General features: G+C 42.5%; 1 protein-coding gene across 5 annotated transcripts in view; it reads right to left on the bottom strand.

Annotated features, from left to right (window-relative positions):
• Positions 1-17,876, bottom strand: part of SRGAP1 (SLIT-ROBO Rho GTPase activating protein 1) — a 152,732-nt gene that overhangs the window by 74,351 nt on the left and 60,505 nt on the right. The window lies entirely within an intron of this gene.

The following is a 17,876-nucleotide window of genomic DNA, read 5'->3' as shown; positions in this document are numbered from 1 at the left end:
TCATCCTCTTCCTGGCATGAGCACAGCAGCTGGCTCTGAGTGATCTCCTTGCAGGAGGTGCTGTGCAACCATTTCATCTGCAGCTCCTTCTGCTGCCCTGAAAAATGGCAGGTTAAACAAGCACTCTCTGGGCCGGCATCAGCCTGCTGACTGCCAGGTGGACTATGCTGGTTGGTATCATCATGTACACCGTGGAAACAACCTTGTGATAAACTCTGGAGGCATCATAACTGTGCACAGGTTAGCTTCTGCACCTGCCCCATCTCTGCCAGAGAGGGAACTGGTGTACTGTATGTGCATTCACAATATTTCACAGCAAATACAGAGGAAAAACTGTACCTATATTTAGAGATACCTATCTGAAAATTTGCAAAAGGTTCCAGAGACTGAGGTGTATTTATTCAAATAAAGCAAAATCTGTCAATTTATAAGAGAATATATGGTCACAGTGATCATCTAAAGTAACAGACAAAAGCCTCCAGATTTCTCACCACTCTATCGTATGCTGTTTGCCATATGCATAATTGCTTCCTTTTAGTTTTTTTTTTTTAGCACTTTTATTTCTTGAGTGCTAAGCAGTTAATCACATTCTGGGAACACTTAGTCTAAAAACATCCCTCTCTTTCTTTTGAGAGACTGGTTCATTAGCTGCCCAGGCAACATTGTAATCCAACATTGTGGAGTGAACACAGGAGTAAACATTTCGCAACCATAATATATGTATATATTTTTAAACAGTTTAATTGTGTAACAAGGACTTCTTGATAGCAAAACAATATGCCAGAAGTGATGTCCATGTAAATGCAAAATTGTTGTCAACTTTTACTTGATTCCTAATGATGTAACCATGCTGTGGGTAAGAAGATGTTGGAAATCTTAGATGCCTCACTGGTTCGAAATAGAGAAACATTCTAAAAGCCATGGCTTACACCACAGGGAACTGCAAACCAGTAAGTAGCAATAACATTACAAAAATTATCTGATCCATCTCAGAACTAATGCATCCTTACTGATCTTAAACCAGGTAGGAAGGCAGAGAACCTCTCTGCTGGGATTCAAATGTGTATACTGAAATAAGGCAGGATGAGCACAGAAAACTGTTAAGCCAGTATATTTACTGGAGGAGGGAGACATTGCAGTGTTTTCTTCCAGATCTCCTTTGAGCTACCAGCTGCTGTGTTAATCATTAATGAAACCATCCATTTTAATAGCCTGGGAGGTGAACCAAAAAATTCATGGTTTGGTTTCCATTTCATTTCAAATCAGTTTGTTGGAAAAGGACCATGCCTCCAGCAAGGATGAGCCACTGTAATACAACACTGTATCAATGACATTCATGTACATAGAGGAGAAAATCACACTGGAGCTGGAAGGTTATTAACAGAAACAAAAACCCAAGACTGCTTTTTTGGGTGTCCACTACTTTTGCTATTGTAATAATGGAAAATTCCTGGTATAGGAAACCAGTCATACAGATTCACTGATCAGAAGTGGCAATTTTGGCCATAGCTGGAGTTTTGACTAAATCCAAATCCATGTACATTGCTCCTGTACTTTGGCCATCTCCCTTTCCCACTACAGATTTTCTACCAGTTACTTTAAAAGCAGAGCTCCGTACAGTTCTGATGATTTTGTAGGTCAGTGGATCTCACTGCCATAATTCTTCATTTTTAGGCAGGCTTTTACCATAGCAACATGAAAGAGAAAGGTTTTAGAAACAGGAATATATGAATAGAGATACAGGAAACAATGAACAAGGGACGACAGATACAATATGAGAAATTGCATTAGCTTTCTGATGCTGCCTGGATTTCCAGTGGACAGTAGTAGTTTCCTTCAGATTTGTATATTAGGAAACAAAATCAGAGCATGATCTCTGAAAGCTGATGGTGCCCGGAGGTGTCCAAACTCTGAGTAAGCTGGCAAGTTAGGGTTAGAGGGGGACTGGAGCCTTATGAAGGAAGTTCCACAATTTCTGGCTGTTTGAGTCTTGGCAAGGAGGAAAAACATACTGGCTCCAAAAGGCTGAACCTCTGGCCTCCCACAGGAAGAGAAAAAGGGGAGATGCACATCCCACTCGTGCCAGCTGACCGGAGTCTCTCCAGAAGCGACTTCAGCATAGCAGTTCTCCTTCCAGTCTTTTATGTTCTTCTGTTCCTGCATTTTTCAATTCTTCTTTTCCTAATAAGGTGTGTAACGCTATACTGGCAGACTGAGGAGATGGCAACGAGTAAGAAATCAGATCAGCAAATGTTGTGATTTTCACTTTCTGATAAAAGAAAGCTGTGGATTAAAAAAAAAAACAAAACCAAGCAACAAAAACTCTCCAACAAACGTTGGCAAAACAGCCAGCCAGCCTGAGCAGCTGTGCATCACAAAATCACACCTGTCCAAGTACTATTAACTATCATAGACCACCCATTACCTACTGCTATGGAAAAATGCATGAAGCAATGTTTTCTTCTTTAACCAATCCATGCGTGACTTCTTTAGGGCTACAAAGAGCAGCATGGAAAATTGCTGTACCGCATTCAAAGAAACAAATATCCAATATGCCAAGAAGGTGCCAAATTAAAAACTAGTACAGCCCAAACTCCATAGATACAGAGACAGGTGCAGCAGGCAACAGAAGGGTGCCTGTCTTTATTTTGCTGGCACATTTAAATTCAAAGTCGAACTGATACCAGCTGTAATGGACAATGACATTGTCCTATTCTGCTCTGCAGGGTGGCTGATGTCAAAGGATTGCCACGCTATTTTCTGCCAAGAACAGGCATGTTTAAACTCTGGATGAATTAACACCTTCTCCTTCTCTGTAGAGCAGCTTTGAGTCATATTCACTGGTTTTCTGGCCACGGGCTGGTTCAAACAGAATCCCATCCATTTACACTGCAGCTTGAAGAGACTGAATTCACATGAAGTGGAAAAGAAACCCCCACCTTTTGTCCAAGATTTGCACACACGACCAAAGCAAGGAAGCAGCTAATGTGACCGTAATTAAATCAATAACCTCTGGGTAAAGTTTTATCTCTAAAGATTTTCATGTTAAAAGTTATTTCAATTATGCCCTCATTGACACCACCCTCTAGAATTACTATATTAAGTATAACATTAGGTTTTGTTTGTGGCAGCCCTCAAGATATAACTCTAACCTTTCAACAAATCTTTATTTTCTCCTGACAAGAGGTTAAATCAGTGCACTATGAAAACCAAAAGGAGACAAGATTATAGCTGTTTTGAGAGTTAAGTATAGTGTGGACGAAGTTGAACTACTGACATCATCCAAATCACCATGAGAAATAAACTCGCCAAGGTTACCTCTTTGCACACTGTACAATATTACAACTAATGATTTATATAGCACTAAAGTAGTACACCAGATTACCCTGGAGAAGATACGTGTAACCAGTTATAGGCCATTGCCCCACCTGAAGGCTGTCATGGTGAGACATACTGCGATGTGGCACACAACAATGACACTAGCCACACACCAGCAAGGAACAAAACTTGTCACACCAAAGCACCAGGCTCCATCACACATCCCAGAAAGCCACAGGAAACCCCCTCCTGACCTCAGAAGCTGGACACCTCGTAAATATGCACTATTAACCAAATTAACCCGCTGCCAGACCAACACTTTGCATGCAGACTGCCAGCCCACCGCAGTACTCCCTACTGCAACATCTGCATCCCTGCCCTGTGATGCTGCAGTGCTCCTGTTACGCCTCTCTAGGCTGTGCCTAGTCCTGTCAGCCCCCAGAGACTTCCCAGACCACTGTGAACCCTCATTACCAACTCTCAACCAAAGCAATTCTAATGAATGTTTTATGGTGCTGTTACATGTCTGCTGCGAGCTGCTTCCCACTTGAGCCTCCCCGAGAGCTGTTGCAGCCTGACACCCTTAACTCCTGTTTAAGTGGAATTAACTTTTCTGCTAGCAGAGCAGCCCTGGCATGGTTTTTGACATTTGCTGAAAGCTCTGGAAGGTGCCGCAGAGCCAGACACCTCTCCCCGGTCACCCCTAGGCTGTACTGCAAGCCTCCCACCTGCTGCCTCACCCTGCCCAGCACTGAGCTATATTTAATTCATGATTACAATATACAAACTACACAGACACATTAATCCAGTAGTATTACTTGATAATAATACAAACAGCCCCAGGGCCCCATCCTGTGAATGATTATAAAAGCAAGCAGCTCATCAGAATTATTTGAGAGTACAAACAGGCCCTCAGGAGGCACAGTTACATTTGCAGGTCTTTATCTGCTCGGTAACTTCAAACTCCTATTACCACCCATCTCTTTTTAAATACCTCCTTCACCCCAAAACCCCGAATTTCAGATTAGTTTTAAAACACTCAGAAATGTCTCATCAAAAGCACTGAGGACAATGTATAGTGTCTTACACTGTATTTCCAAACCATTACAACTTCGTCATTTTTTTCCCCACTGAGCTATCAACATGCACATCCCTCATTCTCACATTTAGGATATTCAGATCATATACCATATCAGAAGATTCAGACCTTAAATTCAGTCTAGATATCATCTGGTGACCGACATACACTTGTAATTAAGCAGATAATGGAGCATTAATCATCTTGTAGTTCCTCCTTGAAGACACTTGAGTCTGACATGACTCTCCCCGTGCCTTAGTTACTTAGAGTACGAATGGCTCATGTCCGAGACTGCTGCTAGAAGCCAGGCTGCTGCATTGGCGAACTGATCTTTCCAGTTTCATCCCAGCCTTCTGCCTTTGTAAGGATCTGCTTTTGGCTTCTCTGTCGAGATGGGCAGAGCTTTGGTCCAGCTGAACACAGCTGGACAACATCTGCAGTTTAGGTTTTGTTTCAGGAAAGTGCTTAGCTCCAAGCCACCGAGGACACTGCCAGCAGAGAAACCGCAGCAGGAATCACTGAGGGGGGCCTGAAGGTGCCCCAGTGCACAGTTAGTACTCCTTAACGCCAGCACTCCCACACCTGCCAGGGATGTTAAACTGGCTCTCAGCAGACAAGAAGATAAAGATGATGAGAGGTATCAGCCCTATTGGTGGGTGCTGTGGCTCAGCGGCTGATACTCCTCTCCGAGATACACAGCCTAAAGGTACTTGTGCTGGACAAGCTTTTATTTCTCAGAGCCATGTCTAGAAAGCTATTTAAGTGTTTCTCTGACAAATGGTGAGGGAAGCTCTGTGGTTGGCAGGGAGCCTGGCTTACACTCTCTTCCAGGTCCTCGCTGCCATTTTCCCGGACCACAAGCACTTCAAAAGCCAGGAAATTCCACCAGCCTGACAGCTGATGAGAGATGCTGGGGTGAGGATCTCACAGGCTGCTGCAGAAATGCCTTTAAATAGCTCATGAGTCTGTCCCACAACATTAACTTTCTATGACAGACTAGTGGAAACCACTTCTCTGTGTTCAACATGCAAGTAAGAAGTGTGGCTGCATAGACAGCGATGCCCTTGAGCTTCTGAAGGCATGACTTTTGTGGACTTTCTTCTACCCCCCAAGTGATTTCACTTAGGATGTTGAGCATACAGCTTTACGCATGTTCCCACTTCAAGTGAAACCTCTGCAATGCACACCCCAGCTCTAAATTTACTGTTTGGCTTCATGCCATTTCCCAGAGAATTCATTTCAGACTTTTTGTTTGTTTGGGGGGTTTTGTGGATGTGGTTGAGGTTGCCTTCAAGAGAACACATCTCCAGGCTGTGGTAGCCTGTGGAAATGGCTGGGGAGTGAGAATTACGCCTGGTATCTGCAGGGCTGTACAAAGGGTAGGAATCTGAAGCCCCTGTTGACATATATCAACCCCTTTAAAAACTGTAAACCTCACTCATTCAAGCATTTTGGCATGCTTAAGGATAACAACAGTCCTTGTGCAGCTATTAGCAGGAAAGCTGGTGTAGAAGCCATTTGCAGGATGAATACAATAGTTTACAGGTTGCTTCAGTTGTGCTGAAACAAAGAGAGCAGAGAAAGAACGAATTCTCTCCTTGCAGCTGCAAACTTCATTCTACACATTCAAGCAAACACACTCATGCCTACTGCAGCCACAGACTAGGCAACAACATGCCCCCAACCAGAACCGTGTAACTGGGGGTTCCCAGTGGACGGGATCCAAAAGGGGTTGCTGCATTAGGGCACCTTCCACCTTCCCTTGAAATGGGAAGGCATGTCTGGAAGAGCCAAGAAAACCTCTATACATAGCTGAAGAAGCTTTTCTTCTTGTTGTTCTTGGACTAACGCCCTCCTGCTATTCACAGCCACAGCTGCTGGTCACTTGGCTGCCTACAGTCCAAGCCTGAATGGAGGGCAGTGCGCCAGCTCACGACTTGGCAGGACACTTCTTGCCACAGCGCTACTGCCAAGCGACCGTGGGTTTAAGCAGGCAGCCTGCCTGCACCACATTTTGAGTGCCACTGCTTCTGTGGCAGCTGCTCCTTTGCAACCATAACTAAGCGCTGGCACTACGTCCTACCAAAACTTGAGGATGGCACACTTTGTCCTTCTGATCACAGGAGCTAGGACTCTGAGGACAAAAGCTTCTACCCCTTAGAGGAGAGGGAACTTTGTTTTGTTCAACAGCAAAATTCGACCTCATCTCAAAAACACTGCCAACCCAGAAGAGAAGAGAGCAAAGCGCAAGACACCTCCTCTGCCTCAACGTCTGATGCAAGGTCTCTCACCAGCCTGACCCAGCCCTCACCTCCCGCTGTGGGAGCAGATGCTCTCCTGCAATCCAACTGCCCCACCTCCAGACAAACAAATCAGCTCTGCAAACCACCAGCACACAAAAGAAAAGCTAAGAACCCACATCAAACAAGCCCCCAAACACATTTAAGAAGAACAAAACAATGCAGAAACTACCCCAACTGTGGCATTCATGGCAAAAGTCTGTAGTCTTAGAGAGGGGAAAAAAAAAAAAAGGCAAAAGAGAGATAAGGAGTCTGTGGGCATCTTTGTCTGCCAAGCAGACAGGCCATCATGCAGTAGGTGTCTAAAAACTCATTTAGGCCATGTAAACTGTCAAGATCTATGTGACAACTTATTCTGAAGCTTCCAAAGGATTTAGACCATCGGGTTCTTTTACGCTTGTTAAAGATACCATGTGGCTTTCCTTGCAGACTTAAATTTTGGCCACATGAGAAAATTAAAAGGAAACTCAGTCTGCCCAAATCTTTCTCCTCTTCTTACCAATGAGGTACCTGCCAGGAGAACAGAAAAATTACTCATGGCTCTCCTCTGACTAATCCTTCGCAGCAATGTCTGGAATGCTGGATTGACAAGAGCACTCCAGAAGAAAAAAAAAAAACCTTCCTGGCCACAGGTTTCTATAAGTCTATTATTTAATTTGTTTATTACAGACTGCTGTGATTGCTCTAATCGGTAGACGAAATGTATCCTTCCTTCTGGTTATTTTCTCTGTATAGAAAATTCTTTCCAGAACACAGATTGCCTCTTAACTATTAAACAGAATTCACCCAGTACATGCTTTATGCTATATCCTTGTTACACACTTGCTCTTCTGTGTTTAGATTGTAAATTCTACATTTTAACGAGCACCTAGGGAAATGTTTTTTCAGCTACACCACTTCATAAAGTGGAACAACAGAACACCTTCATTTCCAGAGCACTAAAAGCAGCTTTAGCATCAACTGATGGTCAAGCTCATGTCTCCCAGGAAATTCATGTCAGCAAAAGATCAAGGCTTGTAAGCTAAATTCTGACCTCCCTGAAATCAATAGAGATTTGTCACTGACTTTACTCATGCTGGGATTACTGTCTTTACTTAAACTTACAAGAAGCTTATGCTCATCCAACGGACATACTGCTATCAAAGCAAGCAGTCTTTTTCCCCCTTATATCCAGGCTACACAACCCTCCCAGGTCACCACGTACCTGATAGTACCAGAACTTTTGCAGACAGACAGAAGGACTAACCCATAGAGTGAAAAGAAGCGGTTCCTGCTGGTTATGCTCCACAGGTATTGCCAGAGCAGGGAAGGTGCAGTCTGATGTCAGTGCCATTACAGGTCAGTCTCAACCTCTTTTGAAACCTTCCCAAAAGTTCGTAGCTATAACAAAGGTCACTTCCCGGCAGCGGCTTACGCTGGTGAGTGAAATACTATGTTCTCACCAGGAGCATGAACGAACTCTTGGGAGCGGCTGCCCGTTTTGCACTGACGGCAGCGTGCAGGCGGGCAGGGTGGATGCGGCCAGGCTGGGGAGCGGCGGAGCCTGGCACACAGACACCAGTACCACAAGACTAGGACTGCGGGAGAAACTCAGCCTTACGAAAGGATGATCTTCAGGGATCAGCAGAGAAGCTGTTCTGAAATGAACATACCGCTGCTGTACAGGTGGGGTGGTTTTACTGCTCCTGAAATGCCGTATCTGGTTTACAAATCCTATCAAACTACAAGGTATAATTTTTCTGGGTGACAATCGATTCTCTTGCTCTTTATAGACAAACTGCTGGCAGGTTTTATATTTCCATATGTATATCACATATCTGTATGCTTTCATGTCAGGCCACCTGGAACTTCAGAAAAATATCTTGTTATTTTTGTGGAAATTCTCTACCTGTGAATTCACTATTTAAAATGAAGAACTTACAATACTTGCTTTTTAAAAATTAGTGTAGTAATTTCTCCTTGGTTTGTGTTTTTTTTATTTTCTTTTAAAGCCAGAACAGGCTTGAGGACATAGTTACAAAGTTTCCCACTGCTCAGGGCACTGTTTATAGAGCTAATTACCTGCACAATGAAACCAACAATATAAGGTGAACCATTACCAAGCTTCTGCCAGTGTCAAATGACCATGGGAGTGCAAAGAAGTCAATAAATGTATTTTAATAAGCATTCCCTAAACCAGTCTGATTTCAATTATTGTAATGTATTTTAATAAGCATTCCCTAAACCAGTCTGATTTCAATTAAGTTTCCAGGCCCAGTGCCCCACCTCCACAGGTATTTCTGGGCCCAGAGCCCCAAGCTCCTCAGCTATTAGATGTGGGGGCTAACTGGCCACAGAGTCTCCTTACATGGTAGCGCAGACTGCTGCCCTCTGAAGGGCTCCTCTGAGACGAGTGGTGCACCCATCAGACAACAGCGGCAAATGGCAAGAAATGGAGAAAAGGAGCAGCAGATGGTAGTCTTAAAGTTGATGGTAAAATATAAAAGCAATGCTGCATGTACACAGGTTTACAGAGCCTGGGATCACCATTGTCAATTTTGCATTAACATGCAAACAAGCTTGTTAAACAAACCCATTCTTGCCATGGAGGACTTCTGGATAATCTTTCGTTTCCCACATGCAACCGTATTTGGTCACTGCTGTATTGGTTTTAGTGATTTCTCCTGTAAGCAGCAGCAAAAAGGAGGAAATTGTAAGGCAGACAGAAGACACAGTAGTCCTTTCCTTTCCCATTTTAATTTGCTCTTTGGAGATCACGTTCTGAACGTGCAGGAGCTGCTGAAGCACTGGGGAACCTTGAGTCCAGCCTGACACTGCTTAATTATCTCAATGTGGCAGATTTAGGTCTTTAGCACTTAGAAATTATTCTAGTGTTTTTATTAACTAATTCCTCCTCTAATTAAATTTAGATGGCACAAATATCTAAAACAGATTTCAGACTTTCATAACTGCTATGACTTTACAGAATAATAAGCAAGTAGCGGTGAGAAAATAAAATCTGTAGTGAAAGCAAGTTCTCCGTTACCTTGGAAATAATTCAAGGCAACTCCACTCCTTCAGTACCCTCATTTTAAATGCCCTTTCTGCTCCTTGTTTCCCCAAACTCTGAGAGTTTATTGTCTTGAAAGAAATAACATGACAATTCAAAGAACATTTTACATCTTTCTGCCCTAGCCAAGATCAAGCAGAAACAAGTAGTCAGCTACTAGGTGCTGCACCAGTACTTTAACAAGCAGGATATATATATATCCTCACTGTAGAGTCTGTGCACTAAGCACAAAATATTTGGTAGCTGCAGCATCTGCTTTCAAAAGGTTCTTCTAAAGTTTCTTGAAAGTGCAGAACACAATACAAAGTCAAGTAGGCAGCAGAAAAAAGAAATCAGTTTGTCACTATCAGGACAGTAACAAAAACCTAATGATCTTAATCAGCTTCCTTACTTGCAAGCTGGGTGAAGCCAGGTTAAGTTCTTGGCCCGGCTGCCGCAAGGCTGATGATGGAGCTGAATCTGGGCAGCACAGCAGTGTCTGCTCTGCGACAGACACTGCATCACCCATCCGCCGACACCTCTCTAGAACAACCCCAGGCTTGGTACTGGCACATATCCTGTACCTCCAGAGAAGCAGAAACCTCCCTATCATGCAGATATGAGCATCATTTCATTTTGTTAAGCTCTGCCACAATGAAACCCTTCCTTCTTAATATCTCAGGTGGACAGCTGACAAGTGAAAATGTCTGAAGGCTTTTTCTATAAATTAAATGCTGAGAGATGTGTCTTTTCTTGACAAAAATAAATTATTCTGAGCCTCTGGCAGAAAACATAGCTGTTAAGATGAGAGTTATGCCGGTAGCAGTGCAGGGCAGGAACTCCTAAGCAGCAAGACGAGCAGGAAAGCTATGAAATCTGTGCATCAATCAGATATGGCCTCTTCTGTACATTGATGACTATCACTGCGATAAGGCTCAGGAATTAATAACTAGAGAAAATGCCCTCCCTACATCCTGTGAAAATGATTCTCCATGCATGGCACATCTTTTAAGAGGTCAGTAAAACATTTTTAGTACAACACACACCCCACTGCATGCCATAAATAAGAGCACGCGTTTGACCCAGCCATGACTTTCAGTGACAGCTTTTTAAGTTCCCAGTCCAGTTAAGAACAAAAAGGAAACCGCAATTTGTGCCCTGTGTGCGAGGATTTTACCCACATCCTTTTTCAGCCCAACCTGCCTAACACGCAGCAAAATACTTTCACTGTTGCTCATTTATCTTTTACACATTTAACTCCTAAAAACTGCAAATTTAACATACTGAGCACTTTGTGGTTTCCTTCTAAAACAGCTTTGTATTTTTTTGCTGCAACAGATTCACGATGCTCCTCTTCTCCACTGAGACAAACAGCTATGCCACTGTGACGCCTTCAACACCAGTTTTAAAACTTTAGGTCCACAACCCATGCTAATTACTCACCTGAGTACATCCCTGTAGTTGTATAAGGTCCTGTCTACTGTAGTCGACTAAGTGGGGCAAAGACACTGTCTTGGGCAACATGCTAGAACTGCACAGTCTAGTTTAGTTGTTGGCACGCTTCTGGGCACAGTGTTGGCCCATGAGCACCCTCCTCACCTGCACCAGCTATGCAGAGCTCAGAGGACAGCATGGACTGGGGACCCTCCCCATCACCCTGCATCGGTGAGGTATCCCCGTGGCAGTTGGAAACTGGAGCCCCTCCCTCACCCACTCAGTGCTGAGAGAAGGATGGTGTCTACTGCCCAATAAATCTTTGAACTAGATCATATCACCACGCTTCATGCTCTTTGTACAGATTTATCTATACAAATGCAAGCCTTGCTGGGAAATATGTCTGTCAGACCAGACAGACCTCGATCTGCATCATTTTTTAGTGGGGATGTGGCCTGAGTCTGCAAAAGGAAAGTCCCAGTGTGTGACTACTGATCCTCTGAGCACGACTACGATATTATCCAAAAGTACATTTCTGTGTCTTGTCTCAGTTTCATATAGCAAATTATACTGAATTTGACTCAATAGATGATTTAACAAACACAACAACATTGCATTCTGGGAATGAAAAAAGAAGTTTTTGTATGCCAAACTTTGAGTAGAAAACATTAGTATTTTTGCTAATTAAACAAAACAATGACCCTACCATAATGGAAGAACTTCTGTCTGTGGGAATGTAAAATAATAATCACCATGTTGGTTGATTTAACAGTGATATATATCACTGAATTAATAAGATTATATAAATTCTGCCGAGCTTCAAATACATTTGTCTATGTACTGCTCTGATTTGGTAAAAGATGTAATTTCTAAGTCAGAAAATAAAATGTACCTCCAAGGAAGGTTTTCTGACAAGTTTGAACCCAACTACTCAGAGCCCCAAATTCCACTAACAGCTGCTGGGAAAAAAAACAAATCCTTCAGTGTCACAGAGCAGATTCTTTGTTCCATCTTCCTGCTATGGGGAAGTATAAATTGAATTGTGGACCACATTTAATTAAATTTAGCTTCAGTTGTTACAGCAGGGGGAGAAGAATGCCCCCCCGAGGTTCCTGCTAATGGGAATAGAAAAAAAATATCCACTGTGAGACTGTTTGTAGGTAACCATTACTTGCTCGCTCACTCAACAGTAAGATGAAGAATAGTACCTGCTAGTAAGTGAACTTTGGGGTGAAATAATTAGCATATTTCCAGCTCCCCTGGAAACAACCTTCAATCTGTTAGAAGTTTTTTTAAAAAAAAGATAGAAAAAACCACTTTTTTTAATGAGTTGAAATATCAGAACTAGGAAAATTTGAAGTTGATGATTTGTAGAACACACTATCTGCATCGTCTTCCTGCATTAATTCCCTGCTTTGTCTATTCTGCAAATGTCTCTTTCCAAGAGACATATGGGTGGTTAGGGTTTCCAGCAGGGCTCTGATGACTGCTCTATGGAAGCAAAGACATCAAGAACAGCTGTAGGAAGCAGATGTGCCGCTTTGGGCACTTTCAGTGAAAGGCCAAGGGATGAATCCTTCATGTGCTACTTAGTTCAGGATCTCTTTATAACAAAAAGGCCCATAAAAAAAAACAGCCTATGTTTTTAGCCTAGCTCCACTTGGAAGTGGGCATTCTGGTAGTAAAAGCCCTGCTAGAGTGAGTAAAGGAGAAGGGTTGCAATGGGCAGGGCAGGAGCAGTAACTCCTAGGCCCTTTCCGTGGGTAAACTAAAATGGAACCTGAGCCACTTAATTTTCATATAGATGAAGTGACAGCTCTGAGAAGCACATCAGCAGCCATAGCAGATGGATGGAAAAGTGGTAACCTGTAGAAATAGTTATTCATTATTTTGGGGAAAAACTGTAGTTTGGTAATTCACAGAAATCCTCAGTTAAGGATGACAGGAACACTCTAAATACTCATGATACTGGTTTTACAACAGTGCTAAACTTCCAAACGTTTACTTTAGGCCTGCTCTTTTTTTTGGAAACAAAGGTGAGCTAGAGTCAGTCAGGAGTACTGGGAAAAGAAATGAAAGGCTAAACTAAGGAGCAAAAAGTCATGAGGTATGGACAGTACATACCCACACAGCCTGGATGAACCCTGGGGTGCAGTGGCCAAGCTTCTGACAAAATGTGTCCCCCCTCCCTGAAAGTGGCTGCTGTGACCAAAGGGCTGGAAAGCATCTCCTGGAAAGGGGCAGGGGGAGCAGAGAGAGATGCCAGGGTGTTCTAGGCTAGCAAATCACTACTTCTTCATCAAATAAGTTACTGAAGCTCTCATCAGAAGTATTTATAAAACAAAAGTAGATAAGAGATAAGGAGAAACCAGGGCAGTCCCTGGAAAAGAAAACTGTACGGTGGCAAGGTATTAGGGTTACTCAAGCTTATCAACAGACAGTGGATAACTGAAACCCATCTGACCTTCAGTGTCAAGTTACTTGCAGTCCTTAGCCTCAAATTATTATATTCCAGTTCTATTTAAAATCTATCAACAAACCTTAAAGGGCACAAAAAATATAGATAACCTGGTTAAAAAGCATTTAACCTTTCCAGTTTCCGCAAAACCTACATTTTGGCCGCAGCTTCCTTTCTGCTCCTAACCTGTCAAAGTACAGAGGGACTGTTTACTGAAGGATCAGTCCTGTCCTCTCCACCTGGGTGTACATTTTCACCTCAGTGTCATCTACTGCTTAACCAATTTCATAGTAATCTGTCATAGTCCAGCCATGTAAAAATCATGAAGGGAATTAAGACTATATTTGAATGAAGTTCAAGGCATCCTAGCTGACTCCATACATGCATCACAGACATTTGACAAGCTAAAACAATAGTCATGCCTGAATTGGGGATATCTGAAAGAACTCCTCTGCAGCTTCTCTACCCAACAACCACCATTTCACTACTAGCTGCACCCTTCTGAGGACAACCATCTATAACTCAGCTTCTCCTTGTATGCTCATGCAGTGCTGAGCGAAGTGCCAAGCCCAGATGTGACTGTAGGCAGTAACACAACACACATCAAACAGTAATGGTGAAGCCACGGCGGTCTTTAGTTGACTCACCATGATACAGGTGGCATGACCTGTTTGTTAGCATGTGCACAAATACTGCTCAGAAAGGTACAGGACTATTACTGCAGATTTTGTTCCACCTTTGCACAGGGCTGGAACCTATGATTCTGGTGCTCCATACTGCATTTCTAAACACTACTGTACTACAAATAGAAAGGTCCAAATGTCTGACGTCCAAAGGCAAGCTACAAATTCAAAACCAAGTAGTTTCATCAAGAAATCTAGAGATACATTTTAACTTGTTTACACAGACTTTCAGGTTATGAGGAACAAAAGTAAGATATCCAGGAGACACTGAAAAAAGTTTTTAATAGAATTTGCTTTTATCTACTTTGAAGGAACAGACTGCTGAACTTTTTATCTAGATCAGAAAGCAAAGCCAGTAAGTGCTCAGATAGTTATTATTTAAGTGTCCTGCAAGTTAAGTCCTTCTGACACACTGGTTCAGGTAACAGTTCTTTCCTTGTCTGTAAAACCCAGTTTCATCCCAAATTAGCACTGGTTTTGACCCATGAGAAAACAAATGAACTTCATGCATGAAGAAAGACTGGTCAGAAAACTCAATAGAACTGTAAGACCCAGATCCTGCAGCAGATGAACCCAGCTAATCTGAACCAGGAACACCTACTCCCTACCTCCAAACAAGAGTAAACTTGCTTGGAGAACAAACAACCCTGTCCAAAACTGTATCAATAACCCTGAAACTGTTTGCAAATCTACTGTGAAGTTACAACTGGACTTTTTTTTACCCTAAAGCCAGATTTACAAAATTGCCTGAGAGACAGGAGCTGGAAAAAGCCTCCCTTGGCCTGGGAGATCACTGCACATGGCACCCAGCCAGGCTGCTGAGCTCAGCCTGCACCACTGAGCCAAGTGAGCTTTTCCCACTTTTCACAGAGTCCTCTAACCACACAGGTATACGGCACTCTTGAAAGAGAGATTCAGATCAGAAAAGCCAGTAGCTCAAATAGAAAAAGCTGGTTGTAAGCCAACCTGCTAGGAAAAAGTTTTCCAGCAGACCTACAAGCAGTTCACACTTGAGCCAAACAAGCTGCTCAAGCTCCACAGAGTGGGTGGAAAAGCCACCCAGAATTAGGATAGTCTCTGACTGAAGCAGTGTGAGGAGATCACAACTGGAGACCTATCTTATGTCCTTCAAGTGGGAAGCACATCTGCAACAGTTTAACTTTTCTAAATTTGTTTTCCCAAGTCATCATTAAGGCTATATGTAAAAACTGCATTTTGATAGAAATGTACCAGATTTCAATTTCAGGGTAGGATATTTACAACTTCAAAAAAGGATCCTTCTTCTCAAAAAAAACCCTCATTGCCATTCTACCAAGGGTGCCGCTCACACTGACCTACCTCCATTCCTAAGGTGCCTTGCGGGAAACACAGAGCTGGACAGCCTGCCTCCTCCCAGGCGCTGCCTGTGCTGGGCTCACTCCTGCCAACAGTACCATTGCCAGCGCTGAAGATCCACCAGGTTTGTGGAAGAAAAGGAAAGATGCTTTCAAAGCATATCTCAACCCATGAGGCTGCATGGACAGTGTGGGCAGGGGTGAATAAAAAAAAAGATCTAAACAAATCAGGAAAGCCCTTCAACAAAGGAGAACAAACATATTCCAGTTCTAAAGCACCTAATGATTTTAATTAAAACTTCCCACCTCTGCAAAGTTTCAGTCTTTTGATTTATTAAAAAGCTTGTAATCAAGATGTAAACAAAAATTCAACACATTCCCATTTCTTGCAAGAGGGAAATTCTGATTATTTTTTTTTCATGTCATTAGTCAGTATGATTTAGACAGAATTTTAATCATTAAAATCTCCACGTAAAAAGAACTAAACAACTGCTGCCAAAGGAAATTTAAGGGAAGAAATAAAAGCTTTCAGTGACACAGCAACAGTGGATCCAGGAGAAGCAGCAACCTTGCAGAGGCTGCATCTGGCAGGGGAATACCTGACAAACCTATCAACATTCTCACAGGTCCCAGACTTTTCCAATTTACACCTTCAGATCTATGCATTTGTTCACCAAAATATAATAAGAAGTGCCGTCCTTGTTCCTTGTGCTGTCACTCAGCACACACTCCGTTAGCTCAGTGCTGTGGCATGTCGCAGACACTTGGTCTTATTAGAAACCTGCACTCGTTCGCATCTTAACTATGCAAGAGAACACACTGGCTGGCTGCTGCTCATATAATGTCAAATGTACCTGCCTCTGCTGTGAGCTGGATTCATCGCCACCTACATCCTTCCTCTGAACTCCTCTGTGCATTGGTGACTTCAGTACAGTGCTCCTAAGAAAGTAAATCCAAAACTACCTTGGTAACAGCTTTGGGTTTCCTTTAGAAAAAGGTTTTTTGGATCCCTTACCTGTTATTCCCCCTGCCCTAGACAGATGTCTCAACACTTTCTTCCATTGCTCTAGAGCCTCTCTTGATGCTCTCTGAATGTGGTGAAAGAGACATCGCAAGAACCTTAAGTGCTTGGGGGCAAAAGGAAATCCTTTCATTATTGTTCTACAGAGGCACTAGACGGACATGTAAAACACACTGATTTGCAGGATGCTCCTCTCTATTTACCAGGATGTTTTACTTAGCAGGCATATGCTCCCTCTGTATTCCCCATATGTTTTGGGGATTTTTAAAAATAAATTTGGATAAGTGGAATCATTTGCTCCATTGCAGGCAACTTATATGAGAAACATTTGGAAGAGCAGAAGAGGATAGAAAAATCTACTTGATGAATTCATGACATGATTTTTAATCTTTCAGTTCAAAAACTCTTCTTCAAAAATACAGAACAAGGTTTTGCAACATTAAGTTCATTCCTTATTAAAGCCTGTAGACATAAACGTCTGAATATGAGTGTGCTACTTAAGAAAAAATGTAATTAAGTTCAGGAAATACAGCTCAGAAAGCTGTACCTTCCCTGCACAAAACCACAGAACATTGCACCCTCGTCAATACGACACATCTTTTGTTGAGATCTGGTCAAGGAAACCATTTACAGCTCACAACAGCAGCTGTATTGATCAAATGAACGGATGCGCAGTTGTGCTTTTCTTGTGCGTCACATAATAGTGACCTTTCTATCAACCATGTCCATCTAAATTTCACAAACCACTGTTCGACAAATGCTGCACATACAGGAACAACGTGTTTTTCATGCGGCATTAAGTATCCCATGCCAGAACCCATGCAGGCAAGACAGGAGCTGCCTGGTGGAGGTGAAGACGGTACAAACACAACACCTGGTAAATGGGGATTTTACTCCCAGCTTTCACTAAATTCTTCTGTAAATAAGGAGGTGTTTCACCTTCTTCTGTGAATGAATTCGCAATGGCCCTGCAACTTTTCAGCCTTTTCAAGAATTTTTTGTACCCTCAATTTTTAAAGTTCTTAAAAAAAAAGAAAGTGGGTTGTTTGGTGTTTTTTAATAAGGGGAAGGGCATTTCAGTACAAAGTTAGATTGATACGAAGAACCTAAAGAAGGCAACCACCTACTTTCATGCTTTTTTCTCTCTCTTTTTTTTAAAAAAGCACTTTTAAATGAAGGACCATTATCTCAAGATGAAGCTGTCTAGGAGTGGTTACTATGA

Source organism: Phalacrocorax carbo, chromosome 1 (assembly GCF_963921805.1).
Source record: "Phalacrocorax carbo chromosome 1, bPhaCar2.1, whole genome shotgun sequence".
Classification (NCBI taxonomy): domain Eukaryota; kingdom Metazoa; phylum Chordata; class Aves; order Suliformes; family Phalacrocoracidae; genus Phalacrocorax; species Phalacrocorax carbo.
This window is presented reverse-complemented; position numbering and strand designations above follow the sequence as displayed.